The 8,659-nt window shown below is 43.8% G+C and overlaps 1 protein-coding gene across 1 annotated transcript in view; it reads left to right on the top strand.

Moving 5' to 3' along the window:
* The first annotated feature begins 5,742 nt into the window (after positions 1–5,742).
* LOC138789314 (uncharacterized) overlaps positions 5,743–8,659 on the top strand; it is a 52,984-nt gene continuing 50,067 nt past the window's right edge. Inside the window, exon 1 of the mRNA XM_069967916.1 lies at positions 5,743–5,925. The gene's annotated coding sequence lies outside the window, so the exon portion shown is untranslated. The remainder of the gene's footprint in view (positions 5,926–8,659) is intronic.

Below are 8,659 nucleotides of genomic sequence, written 5' to 3'. Positions count from 1 at the left end.
GACTTCCGGTATGCGTTCCGTGTGCCGGAAGTCCCAGCTGCCGCACCACGCACAGAGCTCAGTGGTGATGGCGCTGGCCGGGACCAGGAGCTCCCCTTCTGTCGGGGTGGCGGTGGCATGCTTGTGATTGCAAGCATGACGCTGCTTGCGGTCACAAGAGTGATTGACAAGGCGGGAAGCCTAAGGCTTCTCGCGCTGTCAATGGGAACACTGCTACATTTAACTGGAAGCGATCGTTGCAATCGCTTGCAGTTAAAAGGGAAGGTGCGGCAATCGGCAGCTGAGTGGGCCCCCCAAGTACACGGGGGGCCCCGCTGGGCTTACTGGGTGGAGACCGTGTTCCCTGACTGGGGGGAGGGGCCTACTCCTGCTCGGGGCCCACCAGGGATTTCCCAGGTCCCCCGGTGGCCCAGTCCGACCCTGCTGGGATCCCTAAAGACAGGCCGCTATCCCTGTAGAAAATGTCCATGCAAATGTTTGATTGGTCCCCCCATGGTGGACATTTTCCATAGTGTCCCCCAAAATAGGCATCTCCCCTAGTATCCTACCCTCCCCTGTACTTAGTGTCCCCCCTGGTAAACATCTTCCTTGGTAGTATAATGACAGCTCAAGAGGTCCAGTGTATTTCAGGGATGGGCCCTTTGATACAGTGGGCCACGTAGCAGCCGGCTACTACAGTGGTAGGTGCGCCCCTTCTTAGTGGGACTTTACTGATACAGCCAAGCAGCTGTGTTAGTACATTCCCACAAAGATTTAAACACTTCCAGCTCTCCCGGCATCATATTGATACATGACGCAGAGAGAGCTGTGAGTCCAAGTCATAGCTTCACACTCCGTAACCGTGGATTACACGCAGGTTACGCGCAGGTAATACTAGCCACACGGCAAAGCCCAGACAGCCATTTTGACAAAACTGCAGAAAACGCAGAATAAATGAGGCTCTAATCACATACACAGATACACAACCACTTTATGAATGTGAGAACACAGCCACATGTATTGTCACTGGCTTTTTAGTTTTCTAATAAAATACCTATGATTTGCTGAGGCTCGTATTTTGCTGAACTACGACAAGTCTTGAATCGGGCAAAATATATTGCTTGTCTCTGGTAAGTTACACGTATTATTCTATGAATATCCTTGAGATTTCCTAGAAAGATTTATTCACATCTACTACTTAGCACAATCAGCCACCACTTTGTTCATTGCGTGCTATATACATTGACACAGCCTGCATACTGTGCTGACGTATATTTCCAGTCAGTCTTTAACTGCTATCCAGGAAGGATCAGATTACTGCAATACATTATGTATGGATGGTGTGCTCAGAAATGGATGTGGGAGAAGCTATTCATAGTTTCCTGCTGCTGGTGTTATTGCCTTTCACACTATAGTTTACATTAAGCTTATCCATAGGCCCCCATTCACTCATTAGAGGGATATTACTATATATTTCTGTGCTGTATAGAGCACACAGTTTACTACTCTATTGCATATTGTAAAGAAGTAAATTCCCCTAATGTATACCTCTGACGCACAGTAATCTTAATGTGAAATGCCTAACCATACAGGTTTAGACAAATCAAGCATAGACCTCCATTGCTCATCTGACATGATGTTATTTGAGGTTTATTGTGGCTGCTATACTGTATTTCCAGGGGTCTTTTTAATTCAAGGGAATTATGTTGCGGGTGTATTTAGGGTGTGATATAGAGGCATGGACTTCATAAAGGGGTGGTATATGACTACAAAAGATGTTGGAAAGTTTGTAAATTTTAATTCACTTGTCTCGAAAAAATTGTTGAGCATGCACTAATCCTTCAGTAGTGTGAGGAAGGAAGCCTCACACCTAAAGAACCAAGTTAGTTGGTCATCAGGTATAAGGCTGGGTTCACACACAGTATATTTCAGGCATTATTTGGTCCTCATGTCAGGTCTTTATGGCAACCAAAACCAGGAGTGGATTGAAAACACAGAAAGGCTCTGTCCACACAATGTTGAAATTGAGTGGATGGCCGCCATATAACAGTAAATAACTGCCATTATTTCAATATAACAGCCGTTGTTTTAAAAAAACAGCAAATATTTGCCATTAAATGGCAGCCATCCACTCAATTTCACCATTGTGTGAACAGATCCTTTCTGTGTTTTTTATCCACTCCTGGTTTTGGTTGCAATATGAGGACCACAATACTGACTGAAATATACGTAGTGTGAACATAGCCTTAGAGTGGATATAAGATAAAGTGACGCCAATTGTCTGTCTATGTCCTTCAGTTGGGAAATGTAGAGAAGTTGAAGAAATACAAATAATTATGGGATAAGGAGCATCCTCGTGCCAGCGATGTATGACAAGGCTGTGGAACTTCATTGCGCAGTGTACGCTTTATATGCAAGTGGCATCCCATCAGGCTGTCCTGTCCAACATCGCACTGGTATTTGTCACTGTATGATAGTCATACACTATGTAACACTGTATGCGTCGCATAGCAGTAGGATTGGTCTATAACCCTTATCATGCCTGGGGCCCTCGTGTTGTTCTGTCCCGTTTACGTAGCTGAGCGAACACTGCGAGGAACATATCCGCAACAACTGTTTGTTTCCTGCATCCAGCGCCCCCTCCAGCTATGTCTAGATCTAATCACCTTGTTCCCCAATCACGTTACAAAACAAAGAGGTTTTATAGATTCCTAACCAGACTGCATTCTGTGCTTTGTGCAGCGTCTCTGTGACTGCATCAAATTACATGCACCCATCCCCCTTCTACCAAGGTCAGATATTTTCTGTCACACAATGAGTTAACTGGGTGGGTCTCTTTAGCACTATACCATTCACAAGAAAAACAAGTATAGCAGAGCAGGATATAGGATCACAGTATCATATCCTGGAAGCTGCTGAGTAATATACTGTACCATGGTAGACAAGTACATCATCTGATGGTGGCAGATCTCTATTTGTATATTATAGTTTATATATTAACACATAAGGCTAAGATCACATGAAGTATTTTGGACAGTATTTGATCACTATTTTGGTCTGTACTGTAGCCGAACGGAGACAGAGAAAAACTGTATGAAAAACTATGGGGGACATTTATTAAGTCCGGCGTTTTCTGCGCCGGACTTAAAAATGTCCCCGCTGCTCCGGCGCTGCGGAGATTTATGTACTGCATTCCCTAACCCTCTGTGTTGATCTATTGCACTATAAGGGCCCCTGGGCTTATGCATTTGTATGGTTTATGCTTTTAATGTGTCTGAGTATTTTATCCTGGAAAAGACGGAAAGACACCTCAGGTGTAAGATTATTCTCTATTACATTTTTATCACATTTTATTACAATAAATTGACATATATTATCAGATTTTGCTTCGAGGACTGGTATGTTTAGAATGAATAGGATGCTATCTAGATAAAATTGCTTTTGTGTAACGGAAATGTTCTTATCATTGCTCAGCAACTCAGCAACACACTTAAAGAGGAAGTTCAGTAAATTTTGTTTTTAATATACGGCAGGAGGAAAAGGGAACAAGTACTTATCTCTCCCCATGCCCATGAATTGCCGTGCCAGAAGGTCCAGGACCCCTGCTGGAAGCCGTTTATTCCAGAGTTGCGATGACATCAAGACCTGGAAAATGCCCGACTCGGCTGATGGACACCCCGCTTAGCCAACCAGTGAGTAGAGCAGTGTACTGCCAGCCGAGTCATATCATCGACAGCAGAGGTGATCCTGGAGCCACCATGGCTGGTCGGTCAAATGGCAGATTGCCAGCACAGGGTAAGGTAAGTTAGTGCCGTTTGTTGTTCTCCCGCCTCCCCCTCATGCCCTGCCTTTTCCAATCCCCCCCCCCCCGCACACACTTCACTTCAGCAATTGAAGCCATACAGTCTTTCTAGTAGGATATCCAATTAACTAGATATTTTTGTAAGATAAAATCTATATACTGAGATAAGTTGTTAGTAACAGCTATTCTGAGGAACCTAAACTGTCGGTATATGATAGAAAATAGTTAATAACGTTTCACTGACAATAATAAACCTTCTTTCTTTTTCAGATAGAGCACCAGTATACCAAGCCTGATCTAAGGTCCTTGGATTAGGTAAAGGCCCTTTGCATGGACCGATTATCGTTAAAGTGACTGTACCACCAGGCCCAGGCTGGAGCACTGGAGGCGGTCTGACCCACCCTTAGTGGGAAGAAACTCCAGCCCCTCCATGACGTGACTCCATTAGAATCAATGGAACCCTATCATAGAGGGGCTAGGGTTTCCTCCCACTAAGGATGGGTCGGCCCACAACCAGTGCTTCTGCCTGGGCCTGGTGGTACAGTCACTTTAATGAGTGTTCCAAGGATTTTAGAGATCAGCAAACGAGTGTGCAAATGCTCACTTGTTGGCTGTTTTGCTCTTTTGTGCAACCGGTAAAATCATTGTTATTGATTGCACATCTCTCTGTCTCTGTCTAAACATAAGATATGCAGTCGATATTCATAATAGTTATTGTCACATACAATATGTAGTGCCTCTGATATAGCCATGGCAATCTTGGATAACAGTGCAGCCCCCTTATCAGCATTCCTATTGACAATGTTTGGATTAATGGCTAAAGATGGTGGAGTTTTCCATTCTGGTAAAGTTGGGACAGTGAATGTTTTCTGAATTACAAGGGCATTCCAGGAAAAATTTACTTTTCCCCTATTCATAGGATAGGGAAAAAGTAGTAGAAGGCAGAGGTCCAACCTCTGTACGCCCAGCCGATCTTCATTTTGGCCCACCGTCTCTATTATGACCTGCGGCTCAATTTATTCCCATGGAGCGATGAAAAAAGCTGAGTACGCCGGAAGAGCGATGTATAGAGGTTGCATCCTCTCCTACTTTTCCCCTATCCTGTGGATGGCTGTTCATAAAAGAGCCAGATAGAAAAACAAATAAATTACAAAATGGCCAGTGGGTCAAGTGTATGACAGCGGATAGCAGGTCCTAATAGAGCAAAGTTTTGTGTGCTTGCTTCGGTGTGTATGTCTGGCAGCGGCCGGTGGGCCATGTCTATGACAGCGATTGGTGGGGCTACACACAGCAAAGTTTCGTGTTTGTGTTAGTCAGCAAACAGGGAGTGTTTGTGGCAAAGTGGGTGTCTGGGCGTACTGAAGGTGTCAGTTGTCGAGGAAAGGTATGAGCATGAGATTGAGGGTGTGACTAGTCCCGTAACGGCCAGGAACAACTGGTAGCAAGTATAGCGTCCGTTTACTACATGAGAACAGAGTAAGTTACAAAGATGTTTAGGACCACATGCCCTATTGATTATTGGTAGGTTATATGTAGCGAGAGTGCCCATTTAAAAAAAAAAAAGAAAGAAAAAGTAGTGAATAACCCCAGTACTGAATAACCCCAGAACTGAATAACCCCAGACTCCCCTGAAAAAACACTGCAGCAATAAATGTCCTGTGGCTATTGTGTTTAATTTTTTCACATTGACTGTCCGCTAATTTCTGGCTGCAGCATTTTTTACCCCAAAATACCATGCTCTAAATTTGGTGATTTTAGTAGTGTTTTGTCAGAAAAACGTCTAGTCTGAATCCAGTCTAATGTTTGCAGGAGACATCTAGGTGAGAAACATCATAGAATGATTGTGTAACAACTTGAGAAATTTTGTTTGCATTATATTTTCTGTACATTCATGTATTTACAGGGAAAGCGGAAACACTTATCCATTGCAACAATCACATGTTTAGCACTCCGACCCACCCCAATCCAGATAATGTATTTACTTACTGCTTGTCCATCCCATCCCCCAGCTCAGACCCCACCTCACATTCCTGCTCATAAAGAACAGCCAGACAACTCCATTCTCCCCTAGCAGAGGGATCTCGCAGGGAAGTCTCTCCTATTACAGAAGATTTGTAACCCCCTGGCTGGCCGCCACTTACAAGGTACTGTTTATATAGATGCAACAGAGCTCAGGGTTGTCGTTTGGCAAATCTCAGGGTGGTTTACTCTGTATTATCAGTGGTTTTACATGGGACTGCAGCCAAGACCTTTTGCATTATCTTAATTAAGAGAGTTATTACTTTGCAGAAAAGTGATACTTCAGCTCTGCTATGTCTAGTGCTTAGTTAAACTATGACAAAGTAAAACTTGTGGTGTTCTTTGGTGCTTCTTCAGAGTGTTAGATTTTCCTTTCAATATCCGGCTCTGTGGAGAGTGGGGCCTCGCCCACTGGTGCAGAATTACAAGATCCCTGCATCGCATACATCCTCCGTATCTGGTTATTGTCCAGCATGGGAGAGCAATGTATTTGTGCATATCTTGGTGTTGGGATATTCTACAGATTGTTTTCCCAACTGACATGTTCTGCATGATGTCCCCTTGTAAATGTTGGGTGTGTGCTTGATAGGGGGCACTGCAGTTGTCACACTGGGAGAGGAAACCTCATGGTGTGGTGCACACCGGACAGCAATCGTCTTTGAAGCAGAAAGAGAGGATACTGAGCAACCTATAATGTATATAGTAGCATTATGAGTGGGCTGATATTGAAGACCAGTGATGAGCAAACTTGCCAAAAGTTTGGGTTTGTTAGCATTTGCTTGAAAACATGGATACAGCCTATAGCTTCAGGACTCCCAAGGGCGTACCCAACATCTCCAGAGGCTGGCAGTCAAATATCAAGCTTTTGGTTCCAGACGAATGTTGCTGAGCCCAAACTTTTGGCAAGTTTGCTCATCACTATGCTGCTAGAGCAGGTTTACAGGTAGTAGTTTTACCTCAAAGACAAAGAAGTTACTGATAAAGAGCACACTCCAGCCCATCCTTGCCTTCCCAGATTCATGGATAAAATGGGAACCAATACTGCCTATGCAAAGTCCAAGAGACGTTGATGCAGCAGTAGAATATATTTAGTTAAAAGGCAGTGTTCTTTATTAATCCATGTTAAAAATCCAGAAGGAACCATGTGTGTTCCATTTAGGTATCTTAAGTGAATGTAACACTCCGCTTACTTAAAGTGACTGTACCACCAGGCCCAGGCTGAAGCACTGGAGGCAGGCCAACCCACCCTTAGTGGGAGGAAACCCCGCCCCTCTGATAGGGTTCCATTGATTCTAATGGAGTCACGTCATGGAGGGGTTGGAGTTTTTTCCCACTGGGGGTGGGTCTGCCCGCCTCCAGTGCTTCATCCTGGGCCTGGTGGTACAGTGAATGTACCATTAGGCCCGGGCTGAAGCACTGGAGGCGGACCGGCCCACCCCCCCAGTGGGAGAAAACCCCGGCCCCTCTATGACGCAGCTCCAATAGACTCAATGGAGCCGTATCATAGAGGGGCAGGGCTTTTTTCCCACTGGGGATGGCCCAGCCTGCCTCCAGTGCTTAAGCCCGGGCCTGATTGTACATTCACTTTAACATTTTTTTATTTTTATAATACCTAGTCGGCGTCTGTTCCCATGATCTATGCCAGTTTTTTTATAAGGACTTCGGCCCTGCCCCCAGTGTACCAATATCTGATTCCCTCAGTGACGCGGCTCCAACAGAATCAAGTCTGGCCGCGTTACAGAGGATAGGGAATATCGGCACACTGGGTGGCGCTGGGCCCACCTTCAATGCATAGAGCGGGCCGAAGTGCACAAGAAAAAGGCTCACATCATGGGGTTTTAAAAGATGGACCGTGCCACCGTAATGTACATGCCAACCAAGTAGTATCAAAATATTTAGTGGTACATTTGCTTTAATGATACTGCTGGATCATTTTACCTGGCTAAAGGTGCCCAGAAGCTTGTAAAATCCCCCTGCCCCCCCCATTTCCACCAAGTATTATGAAATATAGTTAAAATAAAAAAAAATCTATCTGTATCTCCCACTCATCTTGGATTTGAGCGTTTTTCTGCCCCTTATTACCCTTAGGCTTCTATCAGACTCACGTTTGCACAGCGTGTTTTGAAGGCAGAAAAAACTGCCACATTCGCTCAAAAAACTGGCAGCTTTTTGCTGACCCTTCTGCCATTTTCTCATTTTAGTGTAAATTAGTTTGGGTGTTTTTATCATTGGCATTTAATCCAATGTTTTTTTTCTTTCATGAGATTCCAAAATTTCTTTTAAAGAATTGGTGAAAAAAAGCCAATATGCTTATAGACATTGGGGGAATTTATCAAGGGCTTTGCACCTATTTTTAGGTGAATAATAGGATTTTTAACCCCTTTTTTGTCTGTTCTATTTATGAACCAGTATTTGAGGGTGAATATTTTTTAGATGCAACTTTTTTTTAATCTGCCTGTTTGAGTATTCATGCAAAAGTTCACATTATCTGGGATTAGCGTCTAATTGGTCATTTGCAACTTTTTTAAAAATTGCACAAACTGGTGCAGGCCTACGTCTGGTCAGTATCAGGTGAATATGCTTGTAAAAGTTTTGTATTTTTGCGTCTTTTTCTGTGATTTTTTTTTTTTTTTTTACTTAGATAAATTCACTATGGCAGTGCTACATTTTAATAAATCAGTGAGAAGATATTGGAACAAAATATACACCAATCCCCATTAGAAGAGTCATACAGATTAGACTGCTTAGTAAATGTCCCCCATTTACCTATTAGGGTATATGCATGTGGAGTAATTCTCGCGGAAAACTCAGTCCCCCGCGCTCCCACTTGAACTTCGCCTGTCACATAGACTCCATTAT

This window comes from Dendropsophus ebraccatus, chromosome 4 (genome assembly GCF_027789765.1).
Source record: "Dendropsophus ebraccatus isolate aDenEbr1 chromosome 4, aDenEbr1.pat, whole genome shotgun sequence".
In the NCBI taxonomy this organism is placed as follows: Eukaryota; Metazoa; Chordata; class Amphibia; order Anura; family Hylidae; genus Dendropsophus; species Dendropsophus ebraccatus.
Note: the sequence above shows the minus strand (reverse complement) of the source record. Positions and strands in the feature narration are given on the sequence as shown.